Raw genomic sequence first — 17,138 nt, forward strand, 5'->3', positions numbered from 1 at the left:
AATCCTCTCCTCCTGTAATAATATCTGCACAATGCAAACCCAGAGTAATGCACATGTAAATATCTGGCATATTGTTTTACCTCTACGCATTGTTCTATTATTCTTTTATAATTTGCATCTGTTTATTCCATATTTATATGTTTTTACATCTATTTATGTCAGCTGTATGTTTGTCTACGTGTAGCACCTAGTCACCATGGCAAATTCCTTGTAAATGTAAAATACTACTTGGCAATAAAGCTCCTTCTGATTCTGATTCTGATTAGTATTACACGTCCACACGGTGAAGATACTTGTGAAAGTCACTTTTATAAACAAATGGTCAAAACAGATATTTAGATTTTTAGCCTTCTTCACAATGGGTAAATCTTCACTGATCTTCAACACTGATTCCTACATTTCCCATAATGCAACTTAATAGTATTGTTCTTTGGACTTCCCCTGCCTGGTAAATGTCCAACCCAGGCTTTGATCTCTGATGTCATCAGGGTTATTTTTTCAGACTTTGGAAAGTTCCTCCAGAGCTGCACTCCACTGCACACACACACTTTAGCATCTTTGTCTGTTTGTAAACTCAAGAACTTTCAAAAGTGCCTTGTTTGACTCTTTGTCCTGCTGATATTTGCCTGTATGTTTAAAAAAGGGCAGAAATACAGCATACTGGTGCTTCTAATCCAGCTACAACTGCCATTGTTACTACTGCTCCCACTAGTAGTGTCCCTGTCATAGTTTTTGCTACTACTGGAACCACTACTATTCATTTTGACAATATAAAACAAATAAATTTACAATAAAACGTACAAAATAGTTAGTTATGATTAATAACACCTAAATTAATGTAAAAATATTACCCAATAAATTGGCCATTAATGCACGTTATTACTATTATTAATAATATAAATGTTATTATTGTTTGTGCAGCAGCAGAGTGAAGGCTTGTTCCTTTAAGGGTGGTGTCAGCGGCAGGCAGAGTAGGAGGAGTGTGGCTGTCTCCGCTCACTTCTCCACAGCGAGGGGACTCTGAGAATAAACAATTCCCACAGACTACACGCTACACAGCTCGCTCACAGTCGTAGCGCAAATAAAATAAAATAAAAACCTGAGGCATTTTTTTTGGACTAAAATTTTGATTTTTAAAGCCTGCCTCGCCATTTGTGTTTCCTGCCAAAGAGTGTCAAGACGGATGCGACCATTTTAATTGGATTTGCCTCCTCCTGTCGAATAATAACGATGCGCCTCTCCGGCTGAGTGTGGGGTGGACAACGCAGGTAGGGGCTCCAACGTTACGTGCTATAGATAAACGCACTGTCATATCTGGAGAATTAATATCACAACATGGGGTGAAAATATACCAGGGTATAAGGGACGCGGTGTCGAGGGATATACTAGATTGTAGCGTGTGTTTTTTTTTTCGATGACAGGGAAGGCTGTGTGTCGTACAGCGAGCGGAGGCGCGTATGGATATAGCGCTGAAAACGCTGCATAAAGAAGTGGAGAATAGACCTGGCTGTGTGCGGTGCTATAGGCTCCTGTTTCAGCCCACAAAGTCGTTTAGTAATAAAGGCCACTGCCTGTATTCCCTGGCCAGCATATGAACAGTAAATTAGGCCTACGCCAGAGGTATTCATCGGTGTGAAAATCTGCTGACATGAATGTCAATTCTAGTTCATTTATCCTCATACACACAGAGCGACCGCGGCTGAATCAAATGAAACAGTCCGGTTCATTTTCGAAGTGTATTTTCGGCTACTGTAACGCCACTGTCACATACTGACTCAATGAATAATGGCACCCCGTGGGCCAATGTAATGACATTACACCCTGTCGGGCTGTCCATATCAAAGGAGTTGTAATGTAACGTTAGTATCACTTCGTTCATCACATTGGGTCAAAACAGAAAAGAGCCTCCTATTTTGAAGTAGTTTTAGCACCACCAATGGGAAGCACTTCACAGTTGCACTATTCTGTAAATTACTATTGGCAAGTGCTGCTTCTTAAAAAGATCTGGGAAGGTTTTTAAATGAACCTCAAGGCCTTGTAAAGGACTGGTGTAGGTGTATGTTGAGCTTAAAAAGCTGGCTCAAGGTGTTAAAATATAGCTTTGTCCTGGGTGCGTTAGGCTACTTAATGAGAAACCTCCCTTGTTATCCACACACACACACACACACACACACACACACACACACACACACACACACACACACACACACACACTGTGAGCTTTCTACTCTTAATTATTTGGGGTTGAAATTTGGTTATAAATTGTTTACTGTCTGAAATAGTCTTACGTTTCCCATGCATATTCAGATGCTGTCCGCAATATAATTTTCAGTGACAGTGGTACTAATGTACAGCAAATACAGCGAAGACGAAGATAGATAAAAATGTTACAAAACATTGTCCCACTGTCTGTTGTTACATCAAGTCTATATTACAATCAGTATGAAGGCAACATTTGGCCTTTTAATGTACTATAAACAGCCATAATCTGGATTCATGGCTTAGTTAATGATCCCCATTAACGGTCGTTTTGTTTTGCCTTGTTATACCACATCCTAAACAAAATCTACTTGTCTGTAACCACTGGCTAGTCCCTCCCAAGTTTCTGGAAAGATAGTTCAGTCTGCAGACCAAAATGCAGTTGGTTGAAGTTGGTCTGTTTCAGCCTGTCACATCACTGTGTCATCATGTCAGATATGTTTTGATAGAGTTCAAAGACTTGGATGTTTTCCACTTACTGCCAGGAAGGCTTTTTGAATGGCCTTTGCGTTGGTGTTTCTTTTCCTGAAATGTCCTATTGCTTCATTGGACTTTGGATCTGTGTGGAGGCAAAAGGTCAGGGGCTGAAGTTTGCTGCGAGTTACAGGAATGAGGGCAGAGTACATCTTCAGTTCAGGTTCTAAAAGGGCAATTTACAAAGCTTCCTAGCAGCAACCTGTTTGGATGTCGTAATACGAGGCAAAAAAATATATATATATACAGCATGTTCAGTTAATGTGCTACCTTTCACAGAACCACTGTAACTTTGACTAACAATCTCAAGTAATGTGGAGAAAAGTCAAACTTTTCTAAAGCCTTCTAAATACTGTCTGTGTCTGGGGGTCTGGCTTTTAGCCTTTCTTTTGTTGAGCATTTAAGCTGCTTAATTATTTGACCTGAACTTACACAAGATGTTCAAGGTAGTTCAGCTTGTTCTCTTTTGCCACAGATAACTAAAACCTGCACATTTATTGCCCGACTTTAAAGTTGCACTTTAAAAGCACTTTTGTTTCAGTGGTCTGGCCAGCGTGGTGTAACTCAAAGGATCATATGTATTGGATGTAGCTTTATTTGACTGGGCCATCTGCTATTGTCCAGGGAGCTGCTGTTGAGTGATGTGCAGTAGCCTGCAACAGAACCAGAGGACATTCAAATGGCCAAATGCAAATGATGTCGAGGCTGCTGAACAGTCACAAGACCGGACTCTGCACTCTACTCTCTTATCCAGTCGCTGCCTTTCATGACAGCAAATCTTAACTGCCATCAAAACAACACTGCTGCTGTATGAAAGTGGCATATTTTGATGTGTGTGTGTGTGTGTGTGTGTGTGTGTGTGTGTGTGTGTGTGATTGTGCTCATTCAGGTGTGTTCTCCGCATCATTTTTTTTGCACTTGTTTTATAGATGATATATTTTGTTATAGCATAAAAAACACGGAGTAATGACAGAATCACACTGCTTGTCCCCACTCAGTGACATTCCTTTCCCCCTTTAAATAATGTGATGAAGTTGTGTATTTCCATACAGGGATGATGCCACAGATGCAGGAGTACCTGCCCAGGCACTTATCTCTACTAACAGCCTTTCTAACTACTACCACTGTGCCAACGCAAACCCCACTGTTTGTAAAGCTGTCAGTCACAATGGCATGAGACACAGCATAGAGAAAATTGAGGGCGGCATCATGCCTTTTGATCGCTGAGATACTCGTCAAAAAACAAAACTAATGTGCGATCTACCAGAACAAGTGTCATGCATTTACTGCAGCGTTTTTGATTTATTATAGACCTGGGAGCTGCCCAGAACTTGTGTTGTTGGCCACCGAACATTGTTCAAGGGCACTTTGACAGTAGATGTTGAGGAATAGAAGTGCATTTCTCATCTACTTACAGGCTCGTACTTTGTCAGCCCACTGAGGATTCAACCCGCAGACCTTTTGGCCGCAAGCTCATTTCTCTAATTGTTTGGGCTCTATAATATTTGTGTGGAGCATGCATTAAGCCAAATCATTTTATTGTTTTCTTTATTGTTTGTTTATTCAGTAGACACTCTCTACTAATAACAATCCTCGATACTACTGCTGTTATTGGGCAGAGATTTACACCCCGACAATTATGCTGTAAATTTCAGCGTCGGACTAAAACATCAATCTCCAATTGGCAAGACAAAAAAACAAAAAAACCCAATACAAGACTAGTCCGTGTTGTACTTCATCAGTGTGTTTGAAATTATCACCTTTCAGTATCTTACTAATTAGAGGATGTTGGCACTTAGCATCTTGCACTTCCCTGTGCCTCCTCCTACACACCTCTTACCGCTCAATGGATTTCAAACACACACAAGTGATATGTTGACCGCGGTATCGTTCGTGCAAGTCTGGATGCCACAACCGAGCCAGATTGCATGAAATTGGAATAGAAAATGTCTTGAAATGGATATGACGAGGCTAAAGTGTCATGACTTGAGTGATTAAAGTGTAAACATGCACAAGATTGATGTAGCGACTGAAGAACCACTGAAGCCAACAGAATGGAATAAAAAATGAATCTACAAATACAGACATTAAAACTACTAGTGGAGCTCCACTAGTCTAAGTCATTTTAAATAGGTTACCAAAGATACGTAAAAAGGCATGTGGAAGCTTGCTGTTTACTGATTATACGGAATTTTAGTATATTATTTCAGAATATTCTGCCGCTAGACTACACAAAGAATGAGACCGTGTCAGAAAACGACTGAAGTCAATTTTGCTTTCTGAAATAAGATCACTATGTGGGCAGTTTTAGAGTACTCCCACTGTGTGCTGCTTAGAAGATAGGGTTTAGTAAGGGCTTTCAGTTATAGCAGCACTATCTCATTCAGAGACAATCACTCCGGCTCATGTTGGTGCCTCTGTTGTGAACAGAAGGCAACCAAAGTCAATGGGGCTCGTTTTGATGACACGGCAGGAACTGTTAAATGCGTCTTTACAGCCATCGCTCCTGGATGTGAGCTGGAATGACGAAATGCGAGGAAGAGAGATGGACGCCAGAGCTCATCTGTTGAATGACTCCCCTCCCGCCCACTCCTCCTCCTCATCCTCCTCCTCCTCCTCCCACTTCACCCTCACCTCCAACTATCCACTCCTCTTCCTTCACGCATCACCTTGGCCTTGGCGCAATGACAGGCCCCTCAATTATCTCCACCGATTGATCGCTGCTGATTGCAATTGCCGTGAATTATTTAGACTTTGCTGAAATTGCTCACTGAAGGGGAGGGCGACCAAAAGAGAAGGATATTGCAGGGCAAGTAAATTGCACGCTACCCATGTGAAGCATCAGTCTGTTTCGAAAAACAACAGCTGTGGAAGCCTAACTGTGCCGATCAATGAAGCAGAGCAGGGAAACAGCATCAAACTAGCTTGTGCTGTGGTGACAGAGCCACCAGCTCAACACCAAATGTGCAGTGTCCCTCTCCTCAGATACTTTAAGTAAAGACTGAGGAGGTGTAGCATGGAGCGGCAGACCTCCTGGTTGATGTGAGTGGAGCTGACTCTTTTCCTGGCTGGGCTGGTGTGGTCACAGCAGAGGAGTGGAGTGGAACTGACTCCCTCCCTCGCTCCTTCCCTCTCTCTCCGGCTCTCTGCCTCGCTTGCTCCTGTAGCAGAGCTGCTGCCCCCCCGGGCTGTGGAGGTGCAGTAGGAAGGTCTCTCTACCATTGTGGTGAGCGTGCTGCCAGGATGCTGCAGTCAGACGAGGGGAAGGTCTCTGCTTTGCCACAAGCGGGCCAGTGTCACGGGCCTGACAGAGTGAGCGGTCTGCAAGGGGAATGAGGACAGATGCTCATAGATAGGAGGAATACCCAGCCTGTGTGTGAGAGCGTCTGCCTTGTTTTCCTACAGAGGAATACAAAGGACGAAGACGGCAGATACTTGTCTGCGTGTTCATAGCTTTTGTTGCAATTGTTTAGCTGCCACAGTCAGAGGTTGTATGTAATTAAGTCTGTGATAATACAGTCGCTGATCCCAAGGATCATGGCAAACATGGATTCACATGAGCTTGCGTCACGCCTCACTCAAACAAAACAGCTACTGCACCGTCTTTATTAAATGCTATTTGTGTTTCCTCCAGATGTATTATTGCATATGTCCCTGGCATGTTCTAAGAAGCCTAAGGGTTGAAGGCTAGAACAACGGGTCACAAAGTCCAGAGACTGAGGTTGGCTGTTATTCAACTGTGTCTTATTTTAACCAGGTTATGTGGCAGGAGTGCAGGGGAGAAGCTGGGGCTAAGTGAAAATGCCACTCATTCCTGAAGAGTCCCTGGCCTCGTCAAGGTTAGTGGCTTGTCTTTGTAAGTTGAGGGATTGATGCATGAGCCTGTCTGGCGCTGAATTCAAAGTCCAAAGCTGTCACAGGCAGCAGCTCTCTCCCCACTCCCTCCCTCCCTCCCTCCCGCCCTCTCTTTGCAGGCTATCACAGGGCCCCGTCCTTCCCAACTTCTTAGCAGCCTGTCCTTTTGGGAACCTTGAGCAGCCCAGGCAAGGACACAGCGTCTGGTGCAGTAAGCCTGTGCAGAGGGGGAGGCTTTACGTAACGTTCTGCTTTAAACATGGGTGTATGACTTCCCTGACACGGAGCAGTGCGGTGTAGAGCTGCACCGCTCACAGCACATGTCCCCTCTGCCCCCCCCCCCCCCCCCCCCCCCCCCCGACAAGGAGGGGGCAGAGCGATCCCTGCAACTTAATTATATCTTTCTCTTTTTAAAAGCTTTCGTTTGAAATTAAATTTTCCCAGGCAATTAACTAAAGAGGAGTTTTCAGAATTTATGAATGAATGATGGATATATTGCACAGGACGACAGGGAAAGAAGGGAGGGCGAGAGGGAGCGGGGGTGCATATGCAGTATAGGCTGCGGGGTTGTGTCTCTAAGATTTATTTCCATTGCGAAATGGGTGAAGTTCAGGGAAATTCAGGCATCATTAAACTTTGTACCTAAGAGCTCCTCTTTAATGCCATGAGTGCTACAACACTTCTGAGTTCATAGTACACCATTCTACTGTCAATATTTGGGTTATTTTCAGTGCTACCCTGTGAAGACTTGCATACTTTCACATTGCTTGGCTTTGCAGGATGGCTGGAAAATGCAAGAGCTGGGGTTTCCCCACTTCCTCATTCATCCTCATTCAGACCCACATCTTATAGAAGTCGGATATAACTTACGTGCTGCACGCCCCAAATCCTCTTTTGGCTTTAACTGTAATTGTGTAACTTTCTGGCTTCTAGTGATGAGCTGAATTGTTGCCGGGCAACAAGGGACCTGTGCGGGTGGCCGTGGAGAGTCGGAGCTATGTGAGTTCAGATAGATCTGCAGCACATTATCCGGATTTCCAATAGAGGAATGTCACTGAATCCCCTTGAAATACCTTATTTTTCAAGCTAGATGATTTGTTGTTCATTTTAAACAATATTCCATTAGACCCTGTCTTCTAAGAGGCATAAAGAGCAGCTTTGTAATGGCTCTGACATTACAGATTCCCTTCACTCCATTTTAAATTTGTCAATGAATACATAAATGACTCATTGCACTTTCAATAAACATCTTTTAACAGAACACGGTTAAATAAGTGGCCCAGCTCTAAATTAAAAAATGAATGCACTCCCTCATCACAAAGCAAGGACCTTGGACATTTGGCATAACCCCAGTCCCTCTCTTTTCACTGAAAGTGGTCTCTTGAATTTCTGAAACATGCTGTCCTTTTGTGAACCTCTAGCCCACTTTTAAATCCATTAGTAAGGTGGCGTTATTCAGTAGAGGCGGGTAAACAGACCGAAAATGTGTGGTTCAAAAGTACAGCTTTCTCATAACTGTATTAGAAGGCACCCAGTAGCACAGAGGCCATTTGGGAGGAGATGGAGAGCACTGGGCTGATGACTTGAGGCAGCCGTGTGACCTATTACTTTGGGAAAATGGACTGGTGACCAGAAGATTGCTGGCTCATAGTCTGCTCACCCTCTGCCCTTGAGCAACAGCAATTAACCTGGATTCCTCCAGTAAATATCCAGCTGTAGAAATGGAAAGAGATGTGCAAGAGTGATAATGGTGTAAGTGACTTTGAATAAGTGTCCACTAAGCAGGGAGATTAATACAGTTAATAGAATCATAGCTTGTGTTTTCAAGTTATCAAGGAGCCAGGACTGCTGAACATGTAGAGGAGTACGTCGTCGCCCCTCCCCCCTCTTCTGTGTTTATGCACTCCTCCACACACACACACACACACACACACATTCACAGACTTCTCTCTTTTCCTGTGGCATTAAGGCTCAAGCATGACCTTGACCTGATTGCTAAGGGGCGTTTTAAGTAACTCTCCAGAAGGAGATCCAATCATGTTGACACTCCTCACCCAGCCTCACCCCCTATCTCTCTGCTGACCTTGTATGTCTACGAGGGTGAGGGGGTGGAGACACTTGCCGCTGGCAGGCATTGTTGTTCAATTAATAATAATAATAATAATAATAATAATAATAAAACAACAATAACACATTTTATTTGTAAAGTATTTTTCTGTTGGGTAATTGCTCTAAGGTCAAAGAGGGTCAAGGTCGTGTCAGACAGAGCATGGGGCTCCAACGGTCCCTGGTCTCTCTCTGAATTTAGGAATGTCAGGCCACAAGTTTTCCCCCTGTTTGAATGCGGTGACGAGTTGAGCAGGTTTAGTCATCCTCTCAATTCTTAATCACCGATACCAGCATATGTCATGGAAAGGTCACTTCATGTCCAGAGTGATTCATGTCCAGAGTGAGCTGGCTGCTAGGATTTGTGTTATTGCAGTTGCCTTCACTCACTCCCTACAGCTGCCCCGCTGTTTGAACCACGCTGGCTCACTGTCTCGCTTTAGAGCACGCTACTGTCTCGGCTTCAGAGTATTTTTATTCTAGTACGTTAACATTTTTGCCCCCTGGATGTGTTTACCATATGGTTGGGTAAATCAGGATCCTGGCCCACTTTGTAAAAACATGCAATCACGCACCCTGGCCAAATGAGTCTTTCTACATACGATTCGATCACTTGACTTTTTCAGAATATTGTGCTCTGCTTTGTCTTTATACTCTTGTTGTAGAATTGGACAGCCAGAGGGAGGTGAGGTCCCTCAGGTCTTTTTAGGCTTGTTGCAGCCTATTATGATGCCATATTGTGAAAGAAAATGAGACTGTGTTTTTATCTATTCCTTTTATCCCAGTGTAAGAGTAACAATTCACAAATTGGTGAATCTTACATTTCAAAATTATATAATGTTATGAACAATAAAAAAGGCACAATGGAATTAGGGCTGAACAATTAATGGAAATCTTATTGAAAATGCAATATGGCCTACTGCAGTTCACAAATTGCAGGCGGTGCAATATTTGTTAAAGTTGATGCCTGTTGAAATACCATTTTAAATGAAATTATGTCGTGCTGCAGAGATGCCCTGGCCTGCACATCATATTCTACAGACTTAAGAAAACATCTTTGGAATAGATCCTTGAAATCATCATACCATAATCATTTAAATATGTTTTTCACTGAAAATGAGAATAATTAAAAATGATCATTCCCTCCAATATCGCAAATCATATCGCAATTGCAGTTAAGTCAGTATAATCAGAATAAATGGAATTCAACAAAATAAAAAGGGCATTGTGTTATGTTGTGATGAAAAACAACCCATAATGTCATCAGTTTAGCTCCCTGCTGATACCAGTGTAATGTTTGACATGAAAGGCATCCAGGCTGCACACAGGGTCTAGGGCATCTCTATGAAGAAGCAAAGATTAATTTCCAGTCTTGTTTTTACTGATTTTTGTTTTTCTTTACTCTCTGTGGAGCCAAATGTCATTAATTCTCCAATACCGTGCTTCTCATCTCACTGTAGCGTTAGCAGAGGACAGGCCGAGACATATCATATTCCTCAGCTTTAATAAAACAAAGTTATCTTGTGCTGGAAGGCGTGAGGCACTATACAAGACAGTTGCTTTGTCAGGATGGACAGAGAGGCTTTAGCAGGGGAGATAAGTGATCTAGATACAAATAAACAACTGTTCAAGCTCATTGTAATTTTCACACTTTTTAGCTTAGGGTTATTCTTACTTAACTTACATTTTTATAACCAAGCTTTCGTTAACAAATTTTAATTCAGCGCTTGTCTATATATTTTTTTTAAATCACGGATGGCCCCAGTGGGAATCAAACTCCAAATCCCGCCATCGTTAGCGCAGCGCTCTCCCCTGTGGTCCCAACATTTCGGAAGCTTTCTTGATTATGTGCTGACAGTTGTCTTGTTAGACACAACTAAAATAAGAATGATCACCTGCCAGGATTTGACATTTAAAATCAGACATCAATTGCTGCCCGCCTGGATGCACCTTTAAACTCACACACACAGGAGCCTAGAGGAACCTGTAGCTTGTATCATTTGGATGTTGATTTTCAGGCTTAGCCCATCAGAGGTGCTCCTCCTCTTGTATAACCGTATTATGTCCAAAGAGAGTAGCACAACAGTGTTGCTAACTCATATGTCATTTAAAGTTAAGCCTTGTTTGTGTTATAAAAGGTAATGGAAGCTACAGTAAAGCCCCCCCCCCCCCCCCCCCCCCCCCCACACACACACACACACACACCTAGTGTTAGAACGGAGGAGCTGTGTGCTTGTGTAACTGTGTTTACACGTCTGGGGCCGGTGCTGGCACAAGAGCTAGACGAATGTGGTTTATCCAGGGCCTCTTTCTCTCTAAGCCACCTTTCCTTCCATTCAGCGTTGACCTTGGTGCTTATGAGGACGCAGGGCTTGACCTACATCCACCCCCTTCAACTGGAACTACAACCTCCACCAGCCTCGGCAGAATAAAGAGCACTGACACCCTTTTCTGCTTTCTCCAACAACCATTTTCTCTCAGTCTCTGGTCATATTTGCTGCACTTAACCCATAAAAGTAAGATAAAGCAGCACAGCTCCAGCAGTTTTGCAGTGTCTGGCAGCAGAGAAAAGTGGAGCAGCGGGCTTCATGACTCGTCTCTGAGGCACCAACATGTCTGTGTGTGCACTAGGTCACCATTAGCACGCAGGGGCTTAGCACCGGGCTGGTGAGAGTTTAGCGGCAGGTCAACCCTCCTCTGGTTTTTTAAAGTGGAGTGTCAAACTGTGGCTGATGCAAATGAGTACACACGCAAACACATGTAGTCGCTAGCATCTGGTGGGACTAATGTTCTTGTACAGGCAAACTGTGTGACACTGGGGTGCTAACATAAGGCCCACTAATGCTCAGAGAGGTATTTGACAGTCTATTTGTATGAGGTTTGTTTAACCAAATTTGAGGAAAGAAAATGGTTACACAAGTCATGCTGTGGTTTCTGAAGGACTAAGATGTATAAAATCACTGAAATGCACAGTGACGGTTAGCTTATTACTGCTATAACAGAAGAGGTAGCACACTATAGCTGAAGTAGAATTGTTTAGTTCAGTAAGTCTCTTTAAAGGAAAAAGGTTTTTAAAAGGTACTAATTAAATGTCACTCTCACTCCTACAAATATAGCTCTTGAACAGAAGCTAAACAAAGGTTGCTAAGCGACACCAAGGCTCCAGTGAGTGAGGAGTGATGATTTTTGGCTGGTGCATTAATATTTAAATTAGCACCCAAAGGCGTGCGTTGATTAGGTATTTCACAATGGCTTCAAACAGGAATCCAACACTGATACAAAGGGCGTTGCAGAACAAACTATCTGTTTTATAAATGAATGAAACTCTCAGCTGTTGTCAGATGAGCGTGCTCCTCGAGGAGAGCCATGGTTAATGTATGGAGGGATTACAAAAGCAATGCATGAGTGAGCGCAGCTTAATGAGGGAAAGGTTTGCATGAGAGCGCCGTGCGTGATATATCATGAGCTGTCCTAACCCACACAGAGGCATTTGAGGGGGGGCAGTGTCATGCTACCAGGCATTAGGGCAGCTCCCAACTCAGCTAGCCCCGTAATATCTCCCCTAGCCAAGAAAGGCTCCTAATTTTTCTGGCTGCATGACATGTCATACCTTCATGGGTGTTGAATTACTGCAAAAAGCAGTGTGTATGTCTGTGTTTAAATAAGGCAGAGGACCCCATTTAGCATTCTGAGTAAGATATGAGATAATGGCCACCTAGAAGAGGAGATGTAGAAATTAGGAGGTAGGGTGGACTGGTGAGGCCTGTAGATGGTGTTCACCTCGGGAGCAGTTGTTGTTGTATCAAGGCGTGGGAGGGGTTTTTGCCAAACATACAGCAGGCCAACTGATAAGCGTGACTCTACTCCAAAGGCCACAGGATCGCATCGCCAAAATGCAAGGACTCATCACTGAGAAGCCTCTGAGTCTGTCTTTTGTAACTTCTTTTCTCCCTTTGTTTCCCTCTCTCTTTCCCTTTTACTGTCTCCCTCGATCATGCTCTGCAGAACTCCTTGCACGATCTTAGGGAGGGGAGAGAAGAAAAAAAAAAAAACATGAAGAAAAGTGGGTCAGGGCGACCTATTTTTTTTCCCACAGTTCACGGAGGCAGAGGGTGGCGGTGTTATCGTCAGTTAGACGAGTCGCAGGGCCTGATGGGGAGGCAGGGCCTTGTCGCGAGACGCAGCCACTCAGAACTGGGTCAGCAGCAGAGGCTACGTCTTGTAAACGGCTTGTCATACTGGGGAGAAAAGCTGCAAATGAACCATAGATTATACGCCCCAAGCTGAGCACCGAGGTCTCTCCTCACTCCCCAGCACCACACTTCAAAAAACACACACACACACACACACATATATGAGCCTTACAGTAGTGCGGGAGTCTCTGAAGCACTGCCACCTCCTATAAGTTCCTCTCTTCCCCCCTCAGTCTCCGGTAATAGCGTTTGATTACTGCAGTCAGACCTGACAAGCTCAAAGCCCGAGCCACACAGGCTTTTAAGTAAAGGATCTTTTCACATTTCTCTTTCTCTGACACGCGGGGTGCTATTTTCTAAATATAGGACGCTTTCTCCCAGATTTGCTTTATTCAGGTCAGGTTATTTACTGTACCAAGTTCAACTGTGGTTTAGAAATGAGCAATACAGATGCTTATTCAGCTGCAATGACCTCTTTGCATATTGTTAGTGCCAAAAGACAGAGATGTGAATAGATAATTTGTCTGACATGAGCCCTCTTGACATTTTTTTCTGACCCCAAAAAAGGCATTTATTTAACTCATTCTGGTGAACTTTTCAAAGAAATGAAAATTCTTGGCCGAATATAATGAAAAGATTTGCAGAATACGGAATACCTAAGAAGTACATTCACATTTTTTCCATTTATTTTGCCTTTTTTTGCCATTGTATATGTTAAATAGTCAAACTGCTTTTTACTCAGCATTTCCCACAGGATTTGGAGAGACTATGATGGGTGGGCCCGAGGCCCGAGAGGGTCCGGTAAAGTAAATTACATGTGTCCATTTACTTTTTATGTATACATGTAATATGTTTTATACTTTCTGTGAATATAATCCAGTTAATCTTGTTTCCATACTGCATATACACCTTATTTTGAAAAACGTTCGTTGTCACATGTATATCCTGGCACTAGTCCGACCCAATTTGATAAATAATGTTGTATGTGGTTCTCGTATCGCTTAACATGAAGACTTAACAGCCTCTCTTCAGGTAGGACTGTCATACTGCAACACCTGTCTTTGTAAAGAGAGAAACTGCCAGGATTAAGTTGCTAACCTGCTTCTCAGCTCGTTATGGGCAGTTTCATTGGATTTACCATAAAGGCTTGAATACGTGTGCACTCCAAATTTAATTGTCTTCTCACAAACACTTGAAGCAGGTCAGACCGCTTGTTGCCTTTTCTAAGAGGTCAGCTACAGATGGATAAAAATGCTTCCACACTGCCGACATGTCAACGTAATTGTCCGGTAAAATGTATTTGGTCTTTCAACTATTTTGCCGAACACTGAAAGTGCTTTTTTTGCTATTTTCAGCCAATTAATTTCTGTGGCCGAACGTTCGGTGCATCCGTTATTGCTGCCATGCTGGCTAAACCAGACCAGACCCGGCTGTTGATCTCATGTTAGAACAAGATGCGGGGAAAACATTATCCACAGTTACTATATAGTTTTGTTATTGATTTAAACTAGGCCTGTGCCATCGCTTTTTGTTTCATATCCTTTGTGTCTTCCTACTGTGTCGCAGACAGACAAAGCGGGATAAATACTGGGTTTGATCTCCACCTCACAAATAATTGCTATGCTCTGTTGTATTGAGCTAAGACCCTAGAACTGAAAATCGGAGCTTATTCTTGCATCGGGGTCTGCTTACGGAGCAATGCAATTTTCAGGCAGTAGAGCTCACTCATATTTCACTATGTGGAACAAATCTGCCTGTAATGAATCTCCTGAGACATTGTGGTGCCTCCACAACCAAGTCTTTGGGCTCTTCTGCAAGGGGATCTATAGTGGGCCTTTTTAATATTTCAACACACCCATCTCCTTGATATGAAAACTGTTTTTTTGTTTTTTATGGGAGGAATTTCACAGCAAACCTTCATTAGAGTTTGTCTTTTTACTTTCCCTATATCAGTACCAACTAATGTTAATCATGTTGGTTTCGCTCTGTTTAAAACAGCGTTATTAGCGAAGGTGTCACACTAACAAACACAACATAATATCCCGAGGTGGGGCTAAACATTGCGGGGGATCGGATTAGCAGCAAGACTCCGGTTAGTACACACACCAGGCTCTCTTCAGTGCCACAGCTCCCGAGCCCCGCCACCGCCAGGCAGTAGACCTGTCTAATGTTATTCTTAGCCCCAGAACTTCATGTCTCTGTGCGAAAGCCCCTTAACGCTAATTGAGGAGACTGCTCATGGCTCATGTCGCTCAACAACAGCCTCTGAGGGGGTGTATGCGTATCGCCGTCTGTCTTTCTCTGTGTGTGTTTGTGTGTGTGTGTGTGTGTGAAGGTGAGACATGCTGAGCAGTAAACCAGTCGGAACCAGTACTTGGCCACTCCAGCCAGTGCTGTTTTGTTGTTGTTTTTTTTCTTTTTTTCCTTTTTTTGGGGTGATAGGGAGGGCCACCACAGTGCCTTTAGCAGATGGTTTCCAGCAGGCCTGCATATGACATGTGATAACATTAGAGTTTTGAAAGGTCAGGCATGAAGAGAACCAGTAGGAGGGCTAGGCCAGTCCCCGTAAACCTCCAATACAGTCCTCTACACACAAATTATTGTGCAGTGTATGTCTGTTATGTAGAAAAGAAAAGGCCTTTTAAGAACATCCAGTATTGAACACATCGCTTCTTAACAGGGCAATGCAAATATTTGCCATATTACTTGAACCTTGGTGGACTGAGTCGCAGTCGCAGGGAGTGTGCCGCAATATTTGCATGCTGATAAAAACCCTTCTTTGTGCTTTTACAGTAGACTACGCTCAGTTAACGCAAGAGCAGAGTTTGACAGTGCAGAGCTAGACTTTGGACTATGGACTGTGATGTTTTCTTTGGAAAATCTGAGGTCTTTATTGGGACCCAGCAGGTCAACATCAACCTGTCAAAACACTGGCTCTGAGGCGCCACCCCCACTCTTAGTCAGAGAACCTTGATGGCCGGTAAACCAATGCTCATCCTTGGAACAGAGGCTGGGATATTTGTTTTGAAGCTACGGGTCACTTTGTGCCAATGGCTCAGAGCAGAGCAGGGAGGGAAAAACAGTCTGGAATTTCCTTGCACGTAAAACAACACCTCTGGAGTGGATGGCCGTCTCATCACACAGGTGTATTCCATAAAGAACCCCCCCACTCTCACCCCCCCACTCTCACCCCAATCCCCTTTCCTGAAATGGCACGAGGCTTGTGCATGGAGGAGGAGGAGGAGGAGGTGGTATTGGTTTAAAAATAAATCTGCACAGGCCGGTCAGACATTTTGAAATTCTGTTTCTATCTCAGTCTGATAGAGAGGTTAAAGATACAGCATCCTGATAAATCTCTTCCCACCAGGGGGAACAGATAAGGAGTGGCGTAGATTGAATAAAAGAGCTGAGGAGAAACGGGGGAGGATAGGTGGGGGGCTGCGAGGAGGGCTGAGATGTCTATCAGGCCGCGTGAAGTTTTTTTTTTTTTTGTCTTGCAGATCCAGTTCAAGGGCGCCCGCAGGCAAGGCAGCTCTCGCTCTTGCCGTGCCAACGCTGCTGCTCAAGGTCATATGAGCCAGCCCTGTGACATTAAAGAGGAACAGGAAAGGGGAACGGGGAGGGGGCGTGCAGAAACCATCAACCACAGACATGCACACACACTCAGAATTGAGTTGTAAGGGGAAAAGTAGCCTTTAACTCTTTGAATCTTTCCTGTGACTTTCTGCACCAGTGTCTGGGTCTACAGTGGATTTTGTTAGGGCAAGAGCTTTTTAAAGGCAGTAATGAGAGCGTCTTATTCTCTCTGCACAGAGCCAAGAGATGCTTGGCTAACTGCTTTGTAGTTGCCAGCCACACATACAGGCAGCGTTTGTGTGTGAAAGAGAGCGAGAGAGGGGAAAGATGGAAGAGAGGAAAGAGAGTCACAGTGATAAACCTCAGGGGAGGGAGGTAGAGAAGAGAAAAAAGGTCCTAAAGTTATTTAAAGGGACAGTGACAATGGCAGTCGCTTCCAAATGTTCTGCAGTTTAGGGCTGAGATTAGGTGTGTTTTTAGCTTAAGTGAATTTCACCTTTTTGGACCAATCAGCCTTCACTTCAGAGAGCACGCGCTGCATCATCAGGTGGTTACAAATGGAGTAATAGCGAAAGTAGAGTTGTAGTCACAAGTCCAGGCATTGAATGGTTGTTACTTATTTTAAGTGATTGGTAGCTAAATGGTAATGGCGTTTGCAATGTGAATCTAATCATT

The 17,138-nt window shown here is 43.7% G+C and overlaps 1 protein-coding gene across 4 annotated transcripts in view; it reads left to right on the plus strand.

The window, feature by feature from the left end:
* Positions 1-1,001: 1,001 nt before the first annotated feature.
* Positions 1,002-17,138, plus strand: part of nrip1b (nuclear receptor interacting protein 1b) — a 35,649-nt gene continuing 19,512 nt past the window's right edge. The window contains exons 1-2 of one of the 4 annotated variants that reach the window (XM_038707772.1): positions 1,002-1,268; positions 6,491-6,572. The gene's annotated coding sequence lies outside the window, so the exon portion shown is untranslated. Of the gene's footprint in view, positions 1,269-6,490; positions 6,573-16,387; positions 16,564-17,138 lie in introns of those variants that run through there. The other 3 variants (XM_038707774.1, XM_038707770.1, XM_038707773.1) reach the window with 3 other exon arrangements.

Source organism: Micropterus salmoides, unplaced genomic scaffold (genome assembly GCF_014851395.1).
Source record: "Micropterus salmoides isolate LMB-PRFRI ecotype aquatic unplaced genomic scaffold, ASM1485139v1 Ms_hic_scaffold_9, whole genome shotgun sequence".
Lineage (NCBI taxonomy): Eukaryota > Metazoa > Chordata > Actinopteri > Centrarchiformes > Centrarchidae > Micropterus > Micropterus salmoides.